The following is a 27508-nucleotide window of genomic DNA, read 5'->3' as shown; positions in this document are numbered from 1 at the left end:
AATTGCTCACTTTTAGGCGAATTTTTACAGTTTTATAGTCTTGTAGTAAAATGCTCATAACTTTTCGCTCGATTGCCCGTTTTCAAAAGTTTTTATATAGGCGTGAAGCTCTCTTCAAGCTCTACGTAGTTATGTAATCCTCTTTTGTACAGTCTATATGGATTGAAAACTGCAATTCTCTGTGTATCTCTGTTTTTATAGACTTTGGCCATTATTTCTTCTTAATAATGATTAATTCCTCTTAATCTCTTATATCAAAAAGCAAATCCCATGTATCTTATCCTCTTGTAAGTGATTGCTATATTCTTTTACTTTAATATGTTCTATCCAAATCGCCCAATTTGAACGGATGAACCTTACCAACATTCCCCGTATGTTTCCGTTCACATAATCCTGAGTGGGAAGATTTTCTTCCAACAAAGAATTGCCCTCTTGTTTGGAGTTGCAAGACTGGCAGAAATTCTTACTTCTCCTAATCCTTTCATCTTTCCTTCCATGAATTATGATCTCACCTTTGATGTGTTTATCTTTATCTTAACCTAGGGAGAGAAAGGGAGGTGAGGAGGCTGTGAGGTTTCATACAAGTGTGTTTTGATTCTAAGAAGTTAACCCCAACTTTGTGTCACATCTTCTCGTGGAGTTGGCGGGTACTTAGAATTATTCTATTTTAACCTCAAGGTCCCGCATGATTAAAGAAAAGTTGTTTTGAAATAAATAAATTTCCCTTATTATTGCTACTTATCTTTTGGTGCAAGATGTTCAACATTCCGATGTTCCAAGGATCGGAAAGAGAAGACTCGGGGAGTTATCTCCGAGAGTTTAACCGAGCACGCCGCTTGACGGGTTGGTCTATCAAGGAAAGGGCAGAAATACTTTCAGATTTATTGGAGGGTGTGGCCTTAACTTGGCATGAGGCTTTGCCAGAGGAGTCCAAGAATGATTGGGAAAGGTTGACCAAAGCAATGAAGGAGAGATTTGGGACAGTGGAGTCACCAAATGCTTTACTATTGCAATTATTGGATCAGATTTTCCAAAAGGAAGGCATCAAATATCAACAAACTACTTTACATGTTGTTGCTTCTTCTTTTTCACTTTCTATGGGAGATTCAAAGAGTTCTTTAGCAATGGAGCACCTTAAGATGAGCAAGTTTATCATGGCTTTGGATCCCTGCTTGCATGGACACTTGGTATATGGACTCTAGAGCATCAAACCATATGACTTGTCATGGTGAATGGTTTGAGCATATAAAGCCTATGGATGTGAAAGGCTATGTGGAAACAGGAGATGATTCTCAGCATGTCATTACACATGTTGGAAGTGTACCATTGGTTATGCACAATGGTCAAACAGAGTCTATGTCAGATGTATTGTATGTGCCTTCGATTACAAAAAGCTTGTTGGTCAAATGGTGAAACAGGGATTACAGGTTTGTTTCAACGAGCATGGTTGCTTTGTTGAGGATTTCAAACATGGATGTAGAGTCATTGCTAAAGGCAAGAAAGAAGGCAGGTTGTTTAAGCTAGATGCTGGGATTCCTAAGTTAAAATCAGCCATGTTCTCTAAAAGCAGAAATGTTGTACAGGACATTGATATGTGGCATAAGAGGATTGGTCATGTCAATATACAAAGGTTAAAGAACATGCAGGCAAGAGGTATTGTTAGTGGGCTGCCTAGATTCAAGTATGATGGGAATATGCATGTTTGTGAAGCCTGTCAGTTTGGAAAACAGGCAAGGTTGCGGTTTCCTAGAGAAGGCAACATGAGTAGCAGGCCACTTGAGATAGTACATAGCGATGTATGGGGTCCTGCACAAAACCCATCCATCAAAGGCAGTTTATATTATGTGACATTCATTGATGACTTTAGCAGAATGACATGGATATACTTTCTCAGAGAGAAAAGTGAAGTGTTGGAAAAGTTTATGGATTTCAAAGCTTTTGCAGAAAAGCAATATGGTTCTTGGATTAAGTGTTTGAGGACAGATGGAGGTGGTGAATACACCTCAAATGCTTTTGAGCATTTCTTGAGAAAGCATGGTATAAGAAGGCAATTGGCTTGCAGGTATACACCTCAGTAAAATGGTGTGGCTGAGAGAAAGAATAGAGTCATTTGTGAAGTGGCCAGGGCAATGCTCAATGAAAAGAGCATGCCAGACTATTATTAGGCAGAAGCATGTGCTATTGCAGTGTATATATTGAATAAGACACCCACAGCAACCATACATGGAAGTACGCCAGAGATGCGGCTTACAGGTTTTCGGCCAGACATTGGACACCTCAAAGTATTTGGTTGCATAGCTTATGTACATGTGCCTGACGAGAGAAGGAGGAAGTTGGATCCTAAGGTAGAAAAGTGTGTGTTTGTTGGATATGCACAGGATCGTAAGGCATACAAATGTTACAATCCACAAACTAGACAAGTGGTTATCTCACGAGATGTGGTGTTTGATGAGCTTGCTAGTTGGTACAAAGCAAAGGATGAGGGTGTCATTGAGTCTCTTGAAGCTGATGTGCATGTGAACTTGCCACAAGCAAGTTCTAGTTCTACTACTATGTCTGGTCCAGCAGCAGAGGCTGAGAGTAGTACTGTACGTCCATGGTCAGGACGTTTGAGGCATGAGAGTGTGAGCACTGGGAGTAGTGCTGTGGATAAAGGAAAGAAGAAGGTTGAAGGAATTGGAATTACAGGTTATGAGTCATCAAGTTTAGAGAGTTTGGATGAGGAGCTTGGCATACCTGTTTTACGTACACCTGGTGCAAGGCAAGATAGATATGTGCCACCACATGCTAGAGTGACAGGTGTTCAGAGTGATCCGCATGCATTGCGGAGATCCCAAAGGGTCAGATATCCAGTTTGACAGGTTGACATACCATGATTTTGCTATGCATTATGCATATATGACGTCTTTGGTGAAGCATGTGGAACCTACATACTATACAAAAGCTATTGGAAAGCATGTATGGGAGAAAGCAATGGATGTTGAGATGGACGCATTGGTTCATAACACATGGGATTTGGTTGCATTACCACAGGATAAAAATGTCATTGGTTGTAAATGGGTTTACAAAGTGAAGTGCAAGTCAGATGGTTCCATTGAGCGCCATAAAGCAAGATTGGTAGCTAAGGGTTATGCACAAACCCAAGGATTGGACTATGATGAAACGTTTAGTCCAGTGGCAAAGATGGGAACAGTAAGAGCAGTCATTGCTATGACTGCAGCTAATGGTTGGGAAATGCATCAAATGGATGTCAAAAATGCATTTCTAAATGGTGATCTACAAGAGGAAGTGTATATGGCACAGCGAGAAGGTTATGTACACCCAAAGTATCCCACTCATGTATGCAGATTGAAAAAGGCATTATATGGTTTGAAGCAAGCACCTCGTGCTTGGAGTGATAAGATAAGCAGATATCTTATCTCCCTTGGATTTCAGGTTTCTACAGCAGATTCTTCACTCTATGTGAAGAAAACAGATCATGGGATTGTTTTACTTGTCATCTATATGGATGACTTGATTATCACAGGAGATCATGGTACAGATGTGATGCATGTCAAGAAAGCATTGATGAGTGGGCAATTTGACATGAAAGACTTGGGTGAACTGAGATACTTTCTTGGAATTGAAATGATCAAAGACCATGCAGGTACATGGTTAGTGCAACGCCAATATGCATTGGATATGTTGGCAAAATATGGCATGACATGGTGTAAGCCTATGAGTACACCTTTGGAGAAGAATGTGAAGTTGCGGGCTGATTTTGGTGAGGAGTTGGATGATCCATCTATGTATAGAAATATGGTTGGTAGTCTTATTTACATGACTATCACACGCCCGAATTTGAGTTATGTTGTGGGGCTAGTAAGCCAATTTATGCAGAGCCCCAGAAAACCTCATTTGGATGTAGTGAGACGCATCATTAGGGGAAGGTTGAGGTCTATAGGGGCCCTTTAAGATGCCATGTGATTAAAAGGTTATTAAGGAAAAGAGCCAATCGTGTGATGCCATGTATACAAAAATGTTGGGTGATTAAAGGTGGTCAAAAGATTCTCTAGAAGATGCCTTTTTGTACTTTTCATTTCCAAAAAGTGGGGGGAAAGTTTTTGAAATTTCGGACGTCCATAACTTCTACATATGAGCTCAAAATTTGTCGGAGATTACAGATCCGGAATCTACTCGTCGAGCTCTTTCCATAGATATGTCACATGATATAGTTTTGCTCGCTCGATTTCAAATTCAATTTTGGCGAGAAACTTTGAAATTCAAACTTCTAACCGTTTGAAGAACAAGAAGGTATCTAAAGTCAAAGAAACTTAATGTTTTAACAAAAAGTCATTAAAATCATAATACGGTAGCTTAAAGGGTCCCTATAGACCTCAACCTTCCCCTATAGACCTCAACCTTCCCCTAATGTATGCGATATGTAAAGACCACTGCACATTATGGTCTTCTATATGAGCATGGTAAAGGCTTGGACATACATGGCTACACAGATGCTGATTGGGCAGGTAGCTCATATGACAGGAGGTCTACTAGTGGTTATGCCTTTACACTTGGAAGTGCCGTGGTGAGTTGGAGTAGCGAGAAGCAACCTACAATTGCTTTATCTAGTACAGAGACTGAATACAGAGGTGCAGCCATTGCTACTTGTGAAGGAATATGGTTAAAGAGTCTCTTGGCAGATTTGGGTGAGCCTATTGATGGCAAAGTTGTCATTCATTGTGACAACATGAGCAGTATACAATTGGCAAAGAATCCAGTGTTTCATGCGAGGACCAAACACCTAGAGGTCCATTATCACTTTGTCAGAGAGAAGGTGCTAGATGGTACAGTGGATCTACAGTATGTGAAGACTGATGAGCAGGTGGCTGATATCTTTACAAAGCCACTTAGCAGGGAGAAGTTTGAGTACTTTCGTACTATGTTGGGAGTACATGTAAGATTCTTCCCCCGGCCTTCGAGGTATACAGGAGTAAGAACCTCCCTTTCTGATCTTATAATTATTCCCTCTCTAAAATAAAAGAAAGATTCTGTTTAAAAAAGGAAGACCCTCTCCCTAGAATACTTCTCAGGAGTCACGCCTATTTTAAGGATTCAGAACAATGAGTTCAGAAGTAAAAATCGGTGTTTTGGATACCAAGGTTTTGGTTTTCATTTGAGTAAGACCCAAAAGAAGTTCTTTATCTCTTGGGCAGTATAAGAAGTTATCCCCCAGATATTGTGGGCCTTATATCTGAAATCAATGAAAGTAGGTGACTTAGCCTACAAGCTTCTTTTACCTCCTCATCTCAAGGTTCTTAATGTATTTCATAGAAATATGTGCCAAACCCAAATCAAGGAAAGACGGTAAAACTTCAGTGGCAAGTTACCGTTGGCTTCTAAGTTACGCTAGCTCCTTCCTTTATATAAGTCGTAACTTTTACCTGTCGCTCACAGTAATCTTACTTCCATCGATCTCCCTTTTTCTTAATCTCCTTCATGGCTTGGCAACAGGAATTAGTTTTATCCATGATGATTTCTCACCTTCAAGACGCAAGAGAGTCTGTGAAGAAAGATTTTATAGAACAGTATGAGCACTCACTTTTCCCTCACTTGGGAACTTCTGTAGCGCAGACCAAATGGTGGACCTATCAAGACATAACTAGGGTAACACCCTGGGGTCAGCATCACTTTCGTAACAATGTCCGCTTGGCCATGGTTATTGAAGCCTTAGGTTTGGGTCCCCGATACTACTGCGTCATGAGATCAAGGCATCTTGGGTTTTCTGAGCGGGTCTTCTTATTGGCGTGTTTTCTTCCTCATCAGAAGATATGCCTCTACCCCGTTTTTGGCTTGCCTCTCAGAGGACCTTTTGTTAGATCACCTCATACCACTGAGATAGGTGCGGCAATAACCAACAGAATTATTCCCATAGATGAATTACCTTATATGTGCGCAGCTTGTGAGTGCTGCTTTTGTGACCATATGATGGACGGGCTTATGGAAGTGTAAAGAGTTCTTCTATCTTTACTGTATATGTTCCGAGAATGAATAAAGTTTAAATCTTGTTCTTATCTTGAATCTTGCTCTCTTTAAGACTTTTCTTGGTGGTTTATCTTGATTAAAATTTTTCTCTAAGTCTCATATTCGTGCATCTTGCGAAATTACCCTAGTTTGCGAGATGAGGACATCTCGTATTTTTCAAGTGGGAGAGAATGTAAGATTCCTCCCCAGCCTCTCAAAATGTCTAGTATCTTCCCTTGTAATCAATTCCCTCTTCAGAAATATAAAGACCTTGTTTCTAACTGTTTTAACCTAGAGAGAGAAAATAGTCTAGAGAGAGAATGCTCAGATTTTGAATATTTTTGGATAGAAAAATATCTCATATAATTAAGATGAATTTTCCTGAAACAGAAATTCAAAAAGAATTTTCCAATGTGCAATTAGAATTAATTGGAAATAGGTATAAAGAACCTTAGTCTAAGGGTCTAGATTTTTCAGAAATCTTTGGATTAAGGTCCAATTAAGGTTCCTAGGGACCAATAGCATCAATCCATGTGTAAGGAGGAGATAAATCCAATTTGTAAAAGAAGATACCCAAAAATGAGTAAATGCTCACATAAGATGAAGAGTTGAAAATGTACAAGGTTTCTTAAAAAAACTATGAGCAATATTAAAAATATGAGATATTTTGCGTAACCAAAAAGGAGTAAATGCTCACATAAGATGAAGAGTTGAACAATATTAAAAATATGAGATATTTTGGGTATCCAAAAAGGAGTAAATGCTCACATAAGATGAAGAGTTGAAAATGTACAAGGTTTATTAGTAAAAAACTATGAGCAATATAAAAAATATGAGATATTTTGGGTATCCAAAAATGAGTAAATGCTCACACAAGATGAAGAGTTGAAAATGTATAAGGTTTATTAGTAAAAAACTATGAACAATATTAAAAATATGAGATATTTTGGGTATAATGATTCTATTTTGACACATATGTAAGGAAGGGAAATTATTTAAAGGAGGTGCATATTTTACATGCTTGAATGAGTTTTAAACTCATAAAAATTGAGATATTTCATCTCTCCTCTCTCCTCATTCAAGTCTAGTTCCAAAAAGTTAGCTTAACTGACCTAAAAATGGTCAAAAAGTGACCAAACTGACTTGGAAAATTCTAGAATCAGTTTGTTTGGTTAGGAGCTCAATTTTTCCTATAAATAGAAGCCTCCCCTTGTTGAAAATATATAGTGTCTTATGCATTGTTACTCTACTCCACCTAAGCCAAGAACTGTGAATTCTTTAATAATTCACTAGTTTTTGACACTTCCCTCTTTCTTCAATCCCCATTGGTGGCTCCATCAACATACTAAACCAATTGATTGGTTGGGGACCTCTACCATGAACAAAGAATCAAGCTAATTGTAAAGAAGTATGGTGAATTTTATTTTTTTTTTAATTTCTCAATGTTTCTCTCTTCTCAACCCCTCTCAAGCTTGAGAAGCTTAATTGGTATGGTTTTTTGAATGCTATTGAAGTTAATTGATTAATGATAGTAAAGAATTACATAAATTTCTATTTATGTTTAATTCTAATGGTTTTTTCTCTCTCACTTAAGAAATGGTCATATTTATGACCCATTCTCAATCCAAATTTTCATAAAGCTTTTCCTTAATCCAAGATTAATTTATGCTTGAGAACAAATTAATGGTTTTTTTTATCTATGCTTTTAGTTTATGATTATTTTTTATTCAATCCATTAAGGGTTAATGATCCAATTAGGGATCATTCTAATCATTCCCTTAAAGATAAGCCTTATCTTTTAAAATAATTGAGATTTATCAGTTATAGTAGCGGATCTATGGCAAAATTTTATAAAAATTTACACATAAAATAATTTCATTCAAAGCATGAAAAGAGGATTTCCTACCATATTCTAGGAATTATCATCCTAGATTAATTGAAAGAAATTCATTAGAATCATGAGAAAATTGAATTTTTATATTATGCATAAAGGATAAATTTTTATATCAAAAGTATTACTTTTATCATTTTTATTTTATGCATAGAAGTATGCATAATGGATAAATTTTTATATCAAAAGTATTACTTTTATCCTTTTCATTTTATGCATAGAAGTATACATAATGGATAAATTTTTATATCAAAAGTATTACTTTTATCATTTTTATTTTCATGCATAGAAGTATGCATAATGGATAAAATTTTATATCAAAAGTGTTACTTTTAGCATAATTAAATTTCATGCATAGAGGTATGCATAAAAGATAAATATTTTATTATAAAAGTGTTACTTTTAACATAATTGAATTTCATGCATAGAGGTATGCATAAAAGATAAATATTTTATTATAAAAGTGTTACTTTTAACATAATTGAATTTCATGCATAGAGGTATGCATAAAAGATAATTTTTTTATTATAAAAGTGTTACTTTTAACATAATTGAATTTCATGCATAGAGGTATGCATAAAAGATAAATATTTTATTATAAAAGTGTTACTTTTAACATAATTGAATTTCATTCATAGAGGTATGCATAAAAGATAAATATTTTATTATAAAAGTGTTACTTTTAACATAATTGAATTTCATACATAGAGGTATGCATAAAAGATGAATATTTTATTATTTTATTATAAAACTGTAAAGAAAAAAAATAATTATTTTATTATAAAAAGTTTTTTTCATCATATTGAATTTCGTGCATAGAAATGGAAAAAATAAATAAATTATTATTTTATTATAAAAATATTACCCAAAAAATATGATTATTTTATTGTAAAAGTGTTACTTTTATCACAATTGAAATTCTTGCATAGAGGTATGCATAAAGGATGAGTTAGGATGTGATAAGATGAGTTAAGATGTGATAAGAGGTGTATGAGATGTGATAAGAGGTGTATGAGATGTGATAAGATGAGATAAGATGCATATGAGATGAGTTAGGATGTGATAAGAGGTGTATGAGATGTGATAAGAGGTGTATGAGATGTGATAAGATGAGATAAGATGTATGTGATAAGAGGTGTATGAGATGTGATAAGAGGTGTATGAGATGTGATAAGATGAGATAAGATGCATATGAGATGAGTTAGGATGTGATAAGAGGTGTATGAGATGTGATAAGAGGTGTATGAGATTCGATAAGATGAGATAAGATGCACATGAGATGAGTTAGGATGTGATAAGATGAGTTAAGATGTGATAAGAAGTGTATGAGATGTGATAAGATGAGATAAGATGTATATGAGATGAGTTAGGATGTGATAAGATGAGTTAAGATGTGATAAGATGTGTATGGAATGAGATAAGAAGTGTATGTGATGAGATAAGATGTATATGGGTTGTCATAAGGTGAAAATGGATGTGATGTAAAAGAATAGATGTGAAGGCGTATGGGGCTATATGAATGGGAAGGAAAAAAATAGATGTATGTATGGATGTGAATGTGCTTGTAAATGTGGATGTATGGATGAAGATGCATGAATGTGCATGTAGATGTAGATGTACGAATGAGGATGTGGATGAAGATGCATGAATGTGCATGTAGATGTAGATGTACGAATGAGGATGTGGATGTATGCATATGGATGTGTATGTATGGATGTATGCATGTAGATGTGGATGTGTATGTATGGATGTATGTATGTGGATGTGGATGTATGAATAAGGATGTGAAAATGGATGTATACATGGATGTGTATGAAGAATAATGAAGGTGAATGTGTATGGGAAATAATGTGTCGTTGATATGAATGAATGGATGAGAATGAGTACATATGAAGGGAATGTGGAATAAATAATGTGGATTGAGGAGGGATAATGTGGAAAGACGGAGTTCGATATAGAAACTGTATTTTGTGACTGTTTGTAAATGACTGTTTTATGTCAAGAATGCTGGGAAAGCATTTTGACCGTCTTGTGATCAAGGTCGTGGAGACCTAACTGATAAAGTTGCAACTGCTGATGGTGAGTCAATGGAGGACGTCTCGCGCAGCAAGGTCGGCCGAGGTCTTGACCAACCTCGGTGCGATTAAAATGGTGAGCTTCCGGTACGGTGGATGAGGGGCCAAGGAAGCGGCCTATGAGTGAAGCGCTAGGTCACCTGCGAAGGAACCTAGAGGGTGCTGATCATACGGTGCTCGCGCTCTGGGTCGCCCAGGATACCCACGCGTGCGTCGAGGAAGATATTGGAACAAGGAGTAAGAGTTGTTTTCTGAAAACCGGGCATGGATCTGGTTGATTGACCTTGCTGGTCTTCAATGGATGAGTCCATGGCTCTTTATATGGATCTGTTGGTTGATCTTGCTGATCTTCAACGAGAGTCCATCTTGATAAGTGATTATATTGCCGAGTATTATGGGCTAGGAACTATTGAAACGGCCCCTGAGTGGACAGGTGGTGAGCGTTCTAGTTGCCAATGATGCCATAGATACTCTGATGATGGGAAATTGAATCAACTGGATAATTTGGAAGATGGTGATCAGTGATACTATGGTTTTATTAAAGGATTGTTTTAAAACTAGTTGAATCTGTGAAAAGGCAATTTCATATTGGGTGTGTAAGTGGTGTGACTAGTTTTATTTTGCATGAACTTCCGGCTAGGGGGCCTTGGAACTCTTTTCCTTGGTACCCGGGACAAAACCTAACCAAATTCTTAATTGGATCCCATCACTACAGTGGTTGGGCGGTTGGCTAACCCATGGGGTTAGGCTGGACTGATGGATCCGTAAATCGAGACTCAAATTCTGTTACTAGGATAGATAAAGCAAATCTCGGATAGTAATTGTTCTATGGATAGGAATCAACGGCTGTGCCTCTTGATGGGGAAAAAAGCGTTGATCCCAATGATCCAAGTGCAAGTTTCTTCCTTGATCTGACCAAGTATCTTTATAGATGCAGTCGGATCAGTTTTATCAGTAAGGGTTTGACTACGTTAGAGTAAAAGTTTTCCTGGTGGAATCACCCGTGCTTTCCGGTAAAGGAAGTTTTTCCGGGTTCGGTTTTGGAACAACCAACGGATTAGTCTCTTATCCGGATATCCGTGGGTGAGGCCCCGAATGTGGGACCCCTGTCCCGCCTGAGAAGTGCTACTTCCGCTGCCAGTATCCTGAATCCGTTGCTCGGTGGGAACAGGGATCTCACAGTACATGGGATGAGCTTAAGGGGGAGTGTTGAGAGCTTTGATATCCCAAGCTCATCTACATCTTCATCTATGGCAGTACATCATTAAAGCTTCAAACTTTTTACGAGGAAGAGCCTTCGTGAATAAATCTGCCATGTTGTCATGTGTAGGCACATAGACCAAGCTGATCTCTGCTGTAGAGAGTCTTTCCCTGACATAGTGGTAATGCATCTCAATGTGCTTAGTGTAAGCATGAAACACTAGGTTCCTCGCAACTGCTAATGCGCTCTGGCTGTCAGTGAGAATTATAGTGCTAGACGATCAACACCCAAATCTGAGCCACACACACTCAATTGTAGCTGTAAAAGCTGCCTTGTACTTAGCTTCATAGCTGGAAGTGGCCATTGTAGAATGCTTCTTGCTAAGCCATGATATACATGAATCACCAAGGCGAAAGAAAAATTCACTAGTGGACACTCATGTGTCATTGTTGGATAAATGTAATCCCAACTCCTTAGTCCAATTTAATGTGTGGTGGCTAGGCTAGTGGTCAGTGGTTGGTGTAAAGCCTACAAATGGTTGGTGCATATGGGTCGTGATCAAGTAATTATGTAAGTTTGGTTCATGCCTAATCATAATTAGAGTCTTTTTGTGTTAATCTCAATGCAATTTCTGCATATACTAGTTTTTGTCCCTCATGTTCATGATGTTTTGTACAAGCTTTGATCCACCTTGAGTATGTTTTGATCAATATTCATAGTTGAATTATCATATCCAACAATCATAACATCCAGCCCAATCTGAATCACTAAAATCATGCAACTGTGACTCACCCCCCCTTTAGATAAAACCCAAAATACTTAGCAAAAAACTCGCTTAACAACCTGCCAATGCTTCGTACGTGGGCTATGCATAAATCTACACAAATGTGAGACCGCATATTATATATCTAGCCTCGTGTTACATACATAAAGAAGGGATCCAACAGCCTACTAATACAAACTAGCATCCAAAGAGTCTCCTGCATCTTGAAGACTAAGTCGAGTACCTGTCTCCATAGGTGTAGCCAGGTTTACAGTCTTCAAGATTAAACCTCTTCAATAGCTTTTATAAATATATAGACTGTAGCATAACAATGCCATCATTGTGTTGTATAAATTGAATCTCCAAATAGTAATGCAATGGCCCCAAACAATGACTACAAATCAGCCTTAAAGACTGAAATCTTATCTATATTGGGTCCCCTGAGCAGCATGTTGCCAACGTATAGAACGATGACCAAAAATGTGTCCTTACTCCTCTTCACATATTCACCACCTCTAGATGAAGAACAACTCATGGCCAGGTTCATTTGGGGAATGAACGAACCCTTGGACACACTGGTCAAAAATGCTAAGCCAGTGTCCATGGCTGAAGCAGTAAGAATGGCAAAGGATTTTGCCAAAGCCTTTGTAGTAAAGGTCCTACCAAAGCCTGCACCCTCTAACTTTAAAAGATTCCAAGCCCAGGGAAGTACTTCAAACTTTCCACCCCCGAAGAGGCAGCAAGGCCCGAATCATAATCAGGATACAGTAAGGTTCCAAAGTGAAGGAAGACCCTTCCCCCATAATACTTTCTCAGGAGCCCCACCTCTTTCAAGAAATCAGAGGGATGAGCTCAGAACTGAAAACCGATGTTTTGGGTGCCAAGGTTTTAGTCACCAATTAAAAGACTGCCCGACTCCTGCCATGTCAAGGGAACAGGGAAGTCAAGGACCCCGAATTCAAAGACCAACCCCTTCATACCAATCTAATCAAGGTCCGTCTCGCCCAAGCCAGGGTAACCCCATAAGAACTCCAGCTCAGCCATCTGCCTCTGTCCAGAGTAACCCCAGAACTCCTTCCCAGAACTGGGGCAACCAAAGAGAAAGTGTTCTTCCACCTCAGACTGCAGAGCAGCCAGAGCAGTCACAATTTCAAATGTAGTAGAAGAGGAAAGAGGGCAGATCTATGCTACAGTTGAAAATCAAGGGCCTAACCAGCAATTCTCCGTCATCCATACTCCAGCAGAGTATCAGGGTAAGCCTTTTAAGCTTTTGATTGATTGTGGCAGTTCTCATTCTTTCATTTCCCCTGGATGCTTGCGTAAGCTAGTCTTAGAACAGAAATCAGGGAAACCTATGCAACTTGAATTGGCCAGTGGGAAGATTCTTCTCACTCACCATGAGACAGATCTTATCCAGTTCAAACTAGATGGTAATATGACCGACTGTCAGTTCAAAGTCTTACCTCTCAGAGTTTTTGACGGGATCCTTGGAATGGATTGGCTCCACAAAAATCAAGCTGACATACACTGTCACAATGGAACCATTTCCTTCCATGACCTTCACGGGAACAAAGTTCAAGGAACTAGAGTTTTCGGATCCCCAGACCTTTAGTTAGTAAAATCTTCTAGGTTGTTGAAAGGACTTAGGAAGAACCAGCAAATTTATGTTGTCAAAATGAACCTAGTAGACTCAAAGCTTAAGGCTAAAGAACCAGAATGGTTAAGTGAATTTGATGATCTATTCCCAACAGAGCTAACAGAGATGCCTCTAATTCGGGAAGTAGATCATGTGATTGAATTGACCCCTGGAGCTCAGCCAGTAGCCCTGCGCACGTACAAAATGCCAGTTCCTGAAGCCATTGAACTCAAGGAACATCTTAGACAGCTGTTAGAACAAGGTTTATAAGACCCAGTGTTTCACCTTGGGGTGCGCCAGTTCTCTTTCAGAAAAAGAAAGATGGAACGCTTAGACTTTGTGTGGACTACAGAGGTCTAGCTGACAGTTAAGAATAAGTATCCTATCCCAAGAATTGATGAGCTTCTGGACAGGCTAAATGGAGCCCAGATCTTCACAAAGATAGATCTCAAATCCGGGTATTACCAGATCAGGATCAATGATCAAGATATACCAAAAACAGCCATCAATACTCGCTATGGGCATTATGAATTTACTGTCATGCCGTTCGGATTAACTAATGCCCCAGCTACATTCAATCGCCTAATGCAAGACATCCTCAGAGAATACTTGGATGATTTTGTTCTAGTTTTCTTTGATGACATTCTGATTTACTCAAGGAATGCAGCTGACCACCATGAGACTCATGTCAGAAAAGTTCTTGAGATTATAAGGAAGCATCAACCCACTCATTTTTCCCTCTTGCCTCTGGGCATTTGTCTCTTCCCCTCACTTAGCCCCCATAGATTTTTCCTCATGAAGCAGATACATGGTTTTTGTGTGCCATGTGTAAAATTGCTCCCCATTAAATTTGGTTCTCTTATGCCATACTCATGATGATGTGAAGGGGGTCTTACCTCTTGATCCAATTTCAAGATTCAAGGGCAGTGTCTATCCTTGTACAACTCAATCTGGTGTTTAGGTGATGATTACAACAGATTTATCAGCATAAATTCACCAGAAATTATATTAAACTAAGAGTAACAAATCTGTACAGAATGGTTGGAGTATCAAACCATCTCCGAATTACAATCTAAAGTTATAGGGATCTGTATCAGATACCCAATGGTTAATTTGAACCCTCAATTGTACTAAAATACAGTGATTAGTACTGATTAGCAAAATAATCCTCTGTTTTGTGTGCAAAAAACAGAGTATGCGGGGAGTCCAGATCTGGGGCTTTAGAGTTCAAATGAGCTCAAGTCCTTTCAAGGCCATCAATATCAATTAGTCTAGTAAAGGATTAAGCTAAGAAACACAAGATTTGACCAAACATTGAATGCTTAATCTCTGTTTTACCAAAGTCACCTACAGATTTGATGGAGAGCTTGGATCTCACTGTGTAGACTTGATGAAATAAAAAACCATTTTCACCAACTTGTAGAGCACCCTTGAAAGTCCCTAGGGCCAAGAGGAGTTAGAGCAATGTCTTCTGGTGCAGACAAGATCTCCAGTTCTCTTCAGAAAAAAGGCGCCAGCGAATTTACGATTTGCAGTTGTTGTAGAAGGCGGTTTGGCGAATCTCTTTGATGGGCTAGAGCATGGGGCTTGCGGCTATGTGTGGCTAAAATCTTGGAGGCTATTGTTAAGCTTGGAGGGAGATCAAGCCCCTCCACCAGTTGGGGGTATAGAAGCTCTTTGAAAAGAAGAGGTAAAACTTGATTATCTACTAATCTTGATTAGTTAGGTGATTAGCAAGATAATGGGCTCATAAATTTGATGGATTCTAGGCTAGGCTCTGATACCATGTTGAATTTACAGCAATGTGATGAGCTATGGTGTATCAAATTCTAGAATCAACATCATTAGAAAAGAGATTAGATGATAATTAAGATGTGATTAGTGAGAACTTAAGTGATAGCTTAATGTAGGCATGGATAATCAAAAACCAACAAATTCTCATTAGGCCAATGCCTCAATTTATAGAGTTTACATCCAAGTATCTAATCCCACTGATCTCTCCTTGATTTCCTCCACCTCTTTTGCTTGATTCTCTCCACCTCTTCCCAAAATATCTCCACACCTCCTAAATCTCCTCATGCTACCCTTTATTCTCTCCTAGTAGATACTTCTCACCTTTTCACAGCTTCTCTCACATTTACAGATTCTCTTTTATAGCCTCTTGGACTTGTTCCCGCACACACCCTTTTCACTTGTATATTTCAACAAAACCTTGAGGATTGGAATGAGGAGAGGCAAAAGCATGCTCAAAATCCCCAGTGCTACAAGCAACAAGAGGATGCAACCAAAGCCCGAATGGAGAGCGTAGAAAGCTCTCACCGTGGAAGTGGCAGTTGGGACACATTCCATGTCTACTTTGTAAGTATCAACATTTATCTTGTATGTTTCATTTGATGTTATGTCTACTTTGTAAGTATCAACATTTATCTTGTATGTTTCATTTGATGTTATGTCTACTTTGTAAGTATCAACGCTTATCTCGTTGTTTTGGTACTTTTAGAATCAAGTGGTTGGTCGACCGGCAATGGGAGAAGAGGAGGACATTGCTCGCCGCCATAAAACATACTTTCTTTTGGAGAAGCTTGAGCGAGAAGGCACCAACCTTAATTGGGGGCGCATTGTAGATATGGTAAGTGCGGCAAGCCTGAACATTATGATTTGTATACTTGATTTTCCTTGTCGTGTTAGATCGTTGTTTTGGTATACCAAAAAAAGCATCTTGTATGGTTTTTGCAGAGAGACCAATGCCTGATCCCGAGTGAGGGCTCCGCATAGAGTGGCCTTGCCCATGTCTTTCCCCTTGTACATACACATTTTGGTCAACTCACATCTTTGTTTGAGCTTATATAGATTGTATGCAAATTTTGGCTTATCTCGTCGGAGCTTGATATGTAAATTTTAATTTTGGTTGATCTCGTCAGAGCTTGATATGTAAATTTCATATCTTGTAATATAATTTGGCCATTGTTTGCACTTGTGTGAATTATGTACCTACTTTGTAATGTTGAAAACGTTATGGCACTCTCTCTAACTTTTTCAAAAAATTCACTTCGTTCTTCACATCAGAGTACAATTGCCTTTGGTACTCTATAAATTTGGCAGAATGGTGTATCCAGCTACAAGACTACAGCTGGAGCACCATTATGCCAAAAAAAATTTAATACCTTCACGCGTCGAAATAAGCGTTGAAAGTTTCCTGCATCCATTGAAAATAGCGTCGAACGTTTTTTGCATCCGTCGAAAAGAGCGTCGAAAGTTTCTTGCATCCATCAAAAACAGCGTCTAAATGATAGTCGAAATAAGTGTCAAAATACCAATCGAAATTTGGTCGAAATAAGTGTCGAAATACCAATCGAAGTTGGAGTTGAAATAATCGTTGAAAATAGTAGTCGAAATGTCAGTCTCGAGATAATCGTCGAAAGTAGTGTCGAAAAATGCGTAGTAAAACTACTTTTTTCGACTCTTATTTCGGCGCTTATTTCGACGTTTCTATTTTGATATTTTTTTCAACGGGTATTTCGACGTTTAGGGGATTTTAAGCTTAGTTCTAAAGCGTCGAAAAAAGCATAGATAATAGCCCTACCTCTTGTAGTGCCCGCAAGGATCACCATCCCTTGCCTTATGTGCTAGAGCGAGTAGCATGCAAGGATGCTTATAGCTTTTTAGATGGATACTCAGGCTATAATTAGATTCCATCGCACCTAAGGAACAAGCTAAAAAATTATTTTTTATAGAAGGTGGGGTGTATCCTTATTGTGTTATGCCATTTGGCCTAACCAATGTACCAACCATGTTCCAAAGGGTGATGAATAGTACCTTTAAGGACTTCTTTTAAGAGAGTTTGTTAAGGACTTCTTAAGAGAGTTTGTTAAGGACTCCTTAAGAGAGTTTGTTGAAGCTTTCTTAGATGACTTATGCATTCATTTATCCTGAAAATAACATCTAGCATATGCTTAAGAAAGATCCTTGAAAGATGTAGGCTTTATTGCATGTCATTAAAAGATCCTTGAAAGATGTAGGCTTTATTGCATATCATTGAACCCTTTCTTTAAAATGCCAATTTTTGGAGTGATCTTGGGACATATAGTGTCTAAAAATAATATTTCCTTAACCGCCACCCTTAGGTACCTAATGTTTTTTGTATGGGCATACACGATTTATGGATTCTTAGCTGCAATGGAAACCTCTTGTCTTTTTCTTCTTCTCTTTTCCTTCTGTGTGTTCTCTTCTTTTTGCAACTACTTCCCTGTTAGGGCTAAGACCTTGGCGACCCACGATATCAAGAATCTCCTTGTGGTGATGAAGACCAATGGTTGATTGGTGCATTCCTGTCTCAAGCACACAGGCTTCGACATTGCCTACTCTCTCAGAGATCTAGCTCTTAGGCTTCAACACTGTTACCCTGCAAATGTAGTGCTACTCAAAGCGGAGGAAGAGGTGACAGCAACCATGTTCTCACAAAAATGCTCCTTAACTTGAGACTTCGATTGTCTGTACTTTTGGTTGCGGAGGTGGTGCTGTGGGTGGACGACTGGAGATGTTCTCATCACTACCATTTGTTTCTTCTCTTGACGGTGGAAGTGAGTTGAAGGCCCTCTATTCCGCTAGTTGGGCACATAAGGCAAGTACAAGTCCGAGTCCGAGGAAGAAGCTCCTCCTCCTCCTATAACAAAAAGCAAAGCCAGAAGAGGAGGTGGCTATTCTATCAGATAACAGTCCCAGTACTGTTGCAGAGGTGGCCATCGCTTAGAAGAGGACACTTCTGGCGTCAGTACGACTGAGCCTAGCATTGAGGCGTCCGAAGGTACCCAAGTTGTGCTCAAGTCGATGAGGAAGAAGAACCTATCACTGCACCTCCGTCGCCAGCGGAACACCCACCTGCTCTCTCACGTGAACCAGACGCCGCAGTCCGGGCAGGTTAGGCCAACTGACACTCTAGGGTCGACCCATCCGACTGGCGGACCATCCCAGTTGGAGTCTGGATCAATCGCACCCTTTCAATTTTCTCGACCCTCTTCTCACCCATCCAGCCGTCTGATTTTTCCTCATCCTTGTCCAGTTGGACACCCAGGCTTCCTCAATTGAAGGTGTCAAAATCCATATCATCTACATCCTCTTAGATGCACGAAGAGTGCTTGAAAAGCCAAACGATTCAAAGATGTGCAGAGCCAGAGGCGATGCCTGCCTTGCTTTTCATAGCCATGCAGCAAGAAATAAACAGAGAGAAACCCCGAGAAAGAAAGGGGGCGACGGTGCATCCGTTAGTCGGATCATTCTGCCAACGGATCCTTCGACGGACGACGGCAGACCATCCATAGCAGACCAGGACTCGAAGTCAGGATCTGAAGCCAAACTATCCTCCCGCCAGGGCTTCCTCTAGTCGAAATCCTAAGTCGGACTGTCCGACAAGTTGTCATAGTGGATTGGCCTAGATGGAGCCAATTGGATCATCCTCCAGTCGGATTGGATTGGTCTGGATGGAGCCAGGTAAGAAGCATTCAGGCTTGAGGATTTGTGTTTTGCTTCCGTGCAATGTAATGTTGGGCAATGGGCCGAAAAGAATGGAAACATTATGGAAGCACAAAGAACCGGTCGTGCGACTGTGTGACCTGCAGGCATTATGACCAACATGACCATGGAACGAACAACTACTTGTACCATGTATGTGGCCAATGCAGACTCCAGGGTCACAGCTCTCATGTGTGCCCAAATGTATTTTTGGAGTAGTTTGATGAGGTGCTCAAGCGAAGGGATGCATGAGATATTGACTGCCTTCAAAAGAGTAAAAAGGAGATGAAGCAGTTTGTCAAAGATGCAGCCCAAGCAGTGGAATGGCACTCCCAACACCCTCGAAGAGAAGAGTTTTTGCTGTAGGCTATTGAGTGGGCAACATATGCAGTAGGACAACTCTTGTCTGATGTAAAGCATGAGATTGCAAACCTCGAAGATGAGGACAGTACTTCGGAGAGCAGCTCGGAGAGTGACTCTAAAGCTTATGATGTTGATCTGGATGCTGCTAATTTGGTTGTGATTGAGCATGCACAAGAGGGGCTCTTGGGTGGAGTCTGCCACCCGGGGAGTTCCTCGGATGCACTTAACCATGGGTCAGATGTGCCTAATGCTTTGAAAGCTCGTCATGCCTCTCATTCCTCTCTTATTTCTGTGGGTACAACGCTTCGTGATGTCCTAGCCTTAAGGAAGACCTTGTCTGACATAGGTTGTGTGGAGAGTGTTTCTCCTGATGCTTTAGTTATGCATACAGATGTACATGATAATGCACAACAACAGCTTGATTATGTCTTATATATCAATGATGGTAGATGGCGTAAGCCGAATGAGCAGCCTGTCCCTCTACCCAATTTATCACTTAAGAAACAAGCTCATGAACCAGATGTATGGCCCATATTCTCGCCAAGCTACGCGGTAGAGGTCATGAACACTTGGGCTGAGATGTTTCTAGGTTTCGGCTTTGTACCTCCTCCATACCAACATCCATATGACCACTTTGGGTTGGGGTACCAATCATCCCCAGGGAAGATGTTGCCGGGGGCATATAGTCCTCCAGTGTTCACATGAAGAGCATGTGGAGCATGCTGACCTATCTGTGGCCAACAATGAGACGAAGCAAACTTTTACAAAGTCTCCATCCTATGCACAGTTGATGGAAGATTTCCTGATGATCGAGAAGAGGAGGTTCTTTCTGCAAATGCACATGATGTATGTGGGGAAGGTTTGACCTAGGATCTTTTCAATCTGGTTGATGATAACCCAATGGCACTGGCAACCCACATGGAGATTCCCCGGTTGCACGCAGTAGTGGCAAATGCTCATGATATGGTTCATGATGATTCCGATGACCTGGTGGTTGATCTGGTACATGTGGAGAAGAAAATGGTAGCTGGCCTTGACGGCCCAGCCCTATCTGTAGAGAAGGAAAGTGGATTACCGCATCAGGTCAAATCTGCATGGTTGGAGGGGAATTTATTGGAGCGAATGCTACCACATAATCTTTCATGTTCGGATTAGACAAGGATGCATGTTTTCCTAATGCTCAAAGGGATTCTGCATTAGTTTGGTCTCTGCTAATGAGATATATGGAAGGCAAGTGGTGTGTGCATGGAAAGGGGAGGAGGACAGAGATGTCCAGGCAGCTTCCTCGGGTGTGCATTGCCTTGAATCCCCAATTCCTCATGTTTGGGATGCTGCTGCTCTGCGGATCAGGAATATCATAGGGATATCAATGGCCAGATTGCTCTAACGATTGAAGTTAGAGCCAAAGGTGCCGTCAGCATGACCTAAAGTAAGCAGGGACAAGGAAAGAATGCTCTACATCTGTACAGGCGGATGCAACAAGAAGGGGTGAGTCCATACCAGTTGATGGTTGTGTGGCCCTTTCAAGCATGTGGCAGCCTTTCTCAGAAACGAAGAAGACCTTGTGATTTCTTTGGACATTGGCCAGACATTGCATGTTGATGTGTGCAAAGGGAGGGCTTTACTTCAAATGTAGTGGTAGAGGTGTTGTCCCATTTATGGTACATTAGCATGTAGCAAATGTGGAGCTTCTTTGATATATTTTTTCGATTGGCAGTGTTATGCCTACATTGTGTCTACTCCGTGCCAGTGGAGTGTGGACATACTTGTGAAGACATGGTTTTATGTTTTTATTCTGTATGATCATGGGTGTATAGCATTGTATTTGATGGGTTCCCAGCCCTAGCATGTTATCATAAAATGGTTGCACTATACTTGCACTAGATACATGTTATGTGCACAACACTGGCATGACCCTATGCTTGTGGGTTCAAGTCGTTGGATTGGGAATCCGTCCCACCGGGTGTGCTAAGTGTTAGCCCGTGTTGCACTAGATACATGTTATGTGCACAACACTGGCATGACCCTATGCTTGTGGGTTCAAGTCGTTGGATTGGGAATCTGTCCCACCGGGTGTGCTAAGTGTTAGCCCGTGTGCGTGCACTCCATGTAAACCACGGCCGTAACCTCTACCTACCCTTAACTGTCGCTGCCTTCACCTACCCTTAATGACCATGCTTCACCTACTTGATGTTTTTTGTATGGGCATACACGATTATGGATTCTGAGCTTCACTGGAAACCTCTTCTTCTTCTTCTCTTTCCCTTTTGTGTTTTCTCTTCTTTTACAACTAGTTCCCTGTTAGGGCTGAGGCCCTAACACTCCATACAGAACCAACTATCATTAGGGAATCAACAAATAAAGCCACAACTTACCCTTAAGTGGGTCCCTAAAGCCTCTCCACTAGTTCTCAATCGCCAACCCACTATCAAAAAACACAAGAAGCCCCATCAAAACAAAACTCAATCCAAACCATAGGTTACCGCTTCATGGATTCCAACTCATCTTCGAACTCAAGGCTACTACGAGGGTAACCATTGTATTTGGATGCCAAAACATAAATGTATACCATTAACCATAGGTTACCGCTTCATGGATTCCAACTCATCTTCTTCGAACTCAAGGCTACTACGAGGGTAACCATTGTATTTGGATGCCAAAACATAAATGTATACCATTAACCTTACTACGATCTCTTACAAATTCTTGTCTCCTCCGTGATGCACAAAAGCTTTAGTAGCTCAAATTCCAACAAAGGGAAGACTATTGTTGTAAGGGAACCTTCACCACCAACACCCAAACAAGTTTGGATCCCAAAGAGAAACCCTATCACACGCGACATGGTAAATGATTAAGTGATAAGCCGATGTAGATTAAGGAGAGAGGAAACTTTAAGAATGAGGGGAGGGGAGGGGGCATTTCATAGCTTGACCTAGTTAGGGTTAGGAAATTGGACATAAAGGACTGGTTGACAATTGGCTGCCACATAACTTGATTGAGTTACATGAAAATTATAATTTTTTTGAGACCTTGATGTACACCTGTCAACTATAGATTGGCTCTCCTTATATTTCGGTCAAGTTTTGTGAAAATATTGATAAAAAGGTAAGTTTGCCTATGTGGCGGGATCATTCATTATGTCCAGTAACTAGAAAAATGCGTGTTTTTTAAAATGCATTCCATGCATTAAAATAACATGTCTCCATCAAGCATAGGGTTTCTATGTAACTTGGTCAAGTTACATGAAAAAAACACTTTTAAAAATTGTGTTTTCTATGTCAACAATTTTGGGGTGCATTCATGATGTACATGCATGCCATGGGTGGGTTGCATACACAACTCAATCAAGTTATAAGATGGACATCCACATAGGCACCACATATGTTAGATATCCGTAACGCCGCTACGGGCGTTACCACAAGAGGGGACGGCCTCTGGCTCACCACCCAGCCATAGAGGAAGAATGAGGATTGCCCCTCATCCCCCAGGCTATATAGTGTGTGGCCTGCCGTCCACACTAGCCTGGCCGCCCATGACTCCGCACGGGCATCCTCTCCCACTGAACCCCGGACATGGCCATCCGGTCTGCCGTCGGTCACAGGCATTACAGCCTACGTGACATTACCCCCCCCTTAAGAAGAGTTTTCGTCCTCGAAAACAAACTGGGGAAACCTTTTGGAAATTGCACTACGGCGTTCCCAGGTCGATACCTCCTCATCCCTATCTGTCCATTTAACAAGTACCTCCTGGTACACTTTATGTCGGGTTTGTCTATCACGATACTGTAGAATCTTTTCAGGTTCATGTGGTATCTTTGGTGGCTCTATCAAGTCCACCAAAATCTCTGGAGAAACTGCGTTCTCTAACCCGTGAACTGATTTCTTCAGTTTACTGACATGGAAGACAGGATGGACTTGAGAACTCTCCAGTAACTCAAGTTTATATGCTACGTCCCCAATCTTCTTAAGGATTTTAAAAGGACCACAATATCTCGGAGAAAGTTTATCACACTTTCCCATTTTCATGGTTTCTGACTGCGCAGGAACCTTGAGGAATACAAAGTCACCTTCTCCAAAGGTCACCTTTCTTCGTCCTTTATCCGCATAAGTTTTAGCGCGATCCTGGGCGCTACGAATGCTCTCACGTGCGGCTCTGAGCATATCATTCATATCTTCAAGGAAATCCTTGACAGATTGAATCTTCTCCTTTTCTAGGCCTACAGCCATCGGAGATCTCGGCTGGAATCCATACATTAACATGAATGGTGTAAATCCAGTCGTCGCTGAGTGTTTGGAGCTGTTATAGGCAAACTCCAATAAGGGCAAGTACTCTTCCCAATTAGATTGCTTCTTACTAACATAAGAACGCAACATATCCTCTAGAATTTGGTTAACTCTTTCAGTTTGACCATCAGACTCCGGATGATTTGCCGTACTCATACTCAGAGTAGTATCCAACTTTTTGAAGATTTTCCTCCAAAAATGACTGTTGAACTTTCTATCTCTATCCGACACTATATTTGCGGGCAGGCCATATAGCTTGTAGAGATGTTCAATAAAGAGTTTTGCCAACTCTGGCGTTTTAACAGTTTTCTTCGTGGCAATAAACTTTGCCATTTTAGTTAATCTGTCCACTACCACCCACACCGAGTCATTCCCTCGACTCGTCTTGGGTAAACCGGTAATGAAATCCATGGAAATGCTTTCCCATTTTCCTTGAGGAATCTCCAGCGGATGGAGTAGTCCTCCAACCTTAAGACGTTCATGTTTATTGACCTGGCACTTATTGCATTTCAGCACATAAGTCTGGACGTCCTTAAACAAACTAGGCCAATAAAACTGTCTTTTTACTAGTGCATAGGTTTTCTGAATCCCAGGATGACCCGCACTTGGACTATCATGACTTTCTTTAAGAATTTGGGCCCGAAAGTCACCAATAGTTGGTACACATATTCTACCCTTGTAGAGTAAGTACCCATCGTCAATGGATTAATTAGCATATTTCTCCCCCCGACGAAGTTTATCACTCCCCTTTGAAGCCGTGGCAGTCAAAGGTGATGAAGGGCCTACGTCAGAACTCTCCGGTTCCAAACTATACCCAGAAGACACGGCTAGTCTCTCCGGACTAACTCTCGCTTCCCTTCCCGTTGCACCTTCGGCCAGTCTCTCCGGACTAGCAATACGTGCCAACGAGGGAGGTGGTAGCGTCTGTGAAGAAGTGCGTACGCGTACAGCGCGCCAGACCTCTGTAAAAGATGGATCCTGCTCACATAAACCACGTAGGGACTCCAAGAAATAATTCTTGAAGACTGTGAAACTAAGTTCATTTATCTGTGGCATGCGACTAAGTGCATCTGCCACCACGTTATACTTACCTTTCTGGTAACGTATCTGAAGGTCAAACTCCTGTAGAATCTCCGTCCACCGAGCTTTTCTACCCTTCAGTTTATTTTGACTTGAAAGCCATTTCAGACTTTCATGGTCCGTCCGGACCTCAAAAGTAGCACTATATAAATAGTGTCTCCACTTTTTCAGTGCATGAACTATCGCTAGTAACTCTCGCTCGTAAGCCGAGTAGTTACGCTATGCACGATCTAACTTTTTACTCTCAAATGCAATTGGGCGTCCCCTTTGCATAAGTACGGCCCCAATGGCCTCATTACTAGCGTCTGTTTCCAAAACAAACGGCTCATTTGGATCTCAAAACAGGTGCAGCTGCTACGGTCACCTTGAGCTTGTCAAAGCTCTTCTGTTGGGCGTCCCCCCAACTAATGTTTTTTGTTTTTGACCGTAACTGGTCAGTCAACGGGACTGCGATCTTCGCGTAGTCCTTCACATACTGTCGGTAGAACCCCGACATGCCAAGAAAAATCTGCAGTTCCTCGAGATTCTTCGGCGCTGGCCATTTAAGAATAGCCTCTACTTTTTCTGGCTCCATCCGCATACCATCGGCGGATATAATATGGCCAAGGTAGTGAATTTCTGTTTCAAAAAATTCACATTTGCTTTTCTTCGCAAATAATTTGTGCTCGCGCAACAACTGGAACACTAGACGCAAATGCTCTATGTGTTCTTTCTGTGTCTTACTGTACACAAGAATATCATCTAGGAAAACTACTACGAATTTTCCCAGATATGGACGTAAAATACTGTCCATTTTAGCGTCATAAACGTCGCTGGAGCATTGGTTAGCCCAAATGGCATAACCAAAAACTCAAAATGCCCGAAACGGGTCCTAAATGCTGTCTTCGCAACATCTTCTTGTTTAATTCTAACCTGATGATACCCAGATCTCAGGTCTATTTTTGTGAAGTATCTCGATCCATAGAGTTGATCAAACAACTCATCCATGCGTGGCATTAGATACTTGTTCTTAATCGTTATCTGATTAAGAGCCCTAGCTATGCACATCCGCATAGATCCGTCTTTCTTCTTTACCAAAAGAATAAGCGATTCCCACGGACTTGAACTAGGCCGAATAAAGCCTTTGTTCAAATATTCCGTTAATTATTTTTCCACCTCCTGTGCCTCGGAGTGGCTTAATCTATAAGCAGGTTTGCTTATAGGTTTTGATCCTGGCATAACTTCGATGCCATGGTCTACTTCTCTAGATGGTGGTAAACCATCTGGTAAATCATCAGGAAAAACATCCTGAAATTCCTCTAATAAATTCGTTAAAGTATCTACGTACTTTTTCTTTAATGTCTCATTCACCTTGGATTTTTTCTTGTTTGAATCACATGCATGCCAAACAGGGTTTTCAAACAGTGGGTCTCGTCCAAGGTTATTTTGTTTTTCTTGTTTGTCTACGCAAACATCATTTATCGTTTCATCTACGGAAACAGAATTCAAAAGAGGGTAACAAGCATATACCTCTGCTATCTGGTCTCTGCGGACCGCTGTACACAGCTCCATGGAGGAAATAAGTGGTGTGGCAGGGACAGTACGGTCGCCCTGCAGGGTGATGACTCTACCTCCATGCTCAAAACATAGCGTATTATGTAAGTAATTCCGAGCTAGACTAGGGCCCAAGCCATACAGCCACTCTCTGCCTAGATATACGTCTGCTCTAGCTAAGTGCATGACCTGAAAGTCAAGCGGAGCCTCGTAGTCCTGCATAGATAATGGGACCCCCAATACTATAGTATTCCATACCGTTTTGTCATATCCGTTGGCTAGGCCAACAGTATACTCATGATCACTCCGGGTCTCAGTCAATCCCAACTTCTTGACTAACGAGTAGTTCAAGAAGTTGTGGCTAGCTCCATCATCAATAAAAACTGTGACTCTACGGCCACCTATGGTGCCATACATGCGCACCATGTCATGCGGACCTACAGTAGGCTGCCACATCGCTGGTGTCACTGAACAAGCGTGATGCTCATCACAATGACACACTGTCACCTCTCTGAACTCTGCGGAACTGAGAGGGAGTCCCTGCACTGTATGCAACTGCCTAGAAGATTTACCATCTTTTTTGGGCTTGTTGCCACTCGTGTTGGCTTTAGGCTTTGGACACTCAGCCTTCGTGTGTCCTACTTCATTGCAATTAAAGCAGCGATTTTCCTTTCGTGCTTTAATATATTGCTCTTTCTTTTGGTTTTCGGTGTCTCTTTTCTTCCTGGATGGTCGCGGTTTTTTAGACCAATGACCACCCTGTCCTTCCTGGTCCGTCCTATCCCCTAGTTTCTCACTGCGGAACCCTTTTCTTTTGAGGCCTGACCTCCTCTTTTCACTACCCTCGGCCCTGCTAGAACCACCATGCGCACTACGGCGCTTGATGTCATCGAATATCTGTGCATATTGAATTGCCTCTGCTAAGTCTTTAGGCTGTAGGGGTTCTACGTACTCAAGGTAATCATCTTTGAGGCCTCTCTTAAAGCCTCGCAATGTCTGGAATGCATCGATTCCCTTTAGCTTGAGTACTATCTCCCTGTAGTTTGAGATGTACTGAGTTAGGGATTTGTTCTCCATCGAGCACTTGTCCCATAACTCCCAGCTTCTCTCTGCCTCATTAACAGGCAAAAATTCTTTTTGAAACATTGTTTCAAATTTCGTCCAAGTGGCAG

Source organism: Cibotium barometz, chromosome 56, assembly GCF_041138505.1.
Source record: "Cibotium barometz isolate CiBa-2024 chromosome 56, ASM4113850v1, whole genome shotgun sequence".
Classification (NCBI taxonomy): Eukaryota; Viridiplantae; Streptophyta; class Polypodiopsida; order Cyatheales; family Cibotiaceae; genus Cibotium; species Cibotium barometz.
This window is presented reverse-complemented; position numbering follows the sequence as displayed.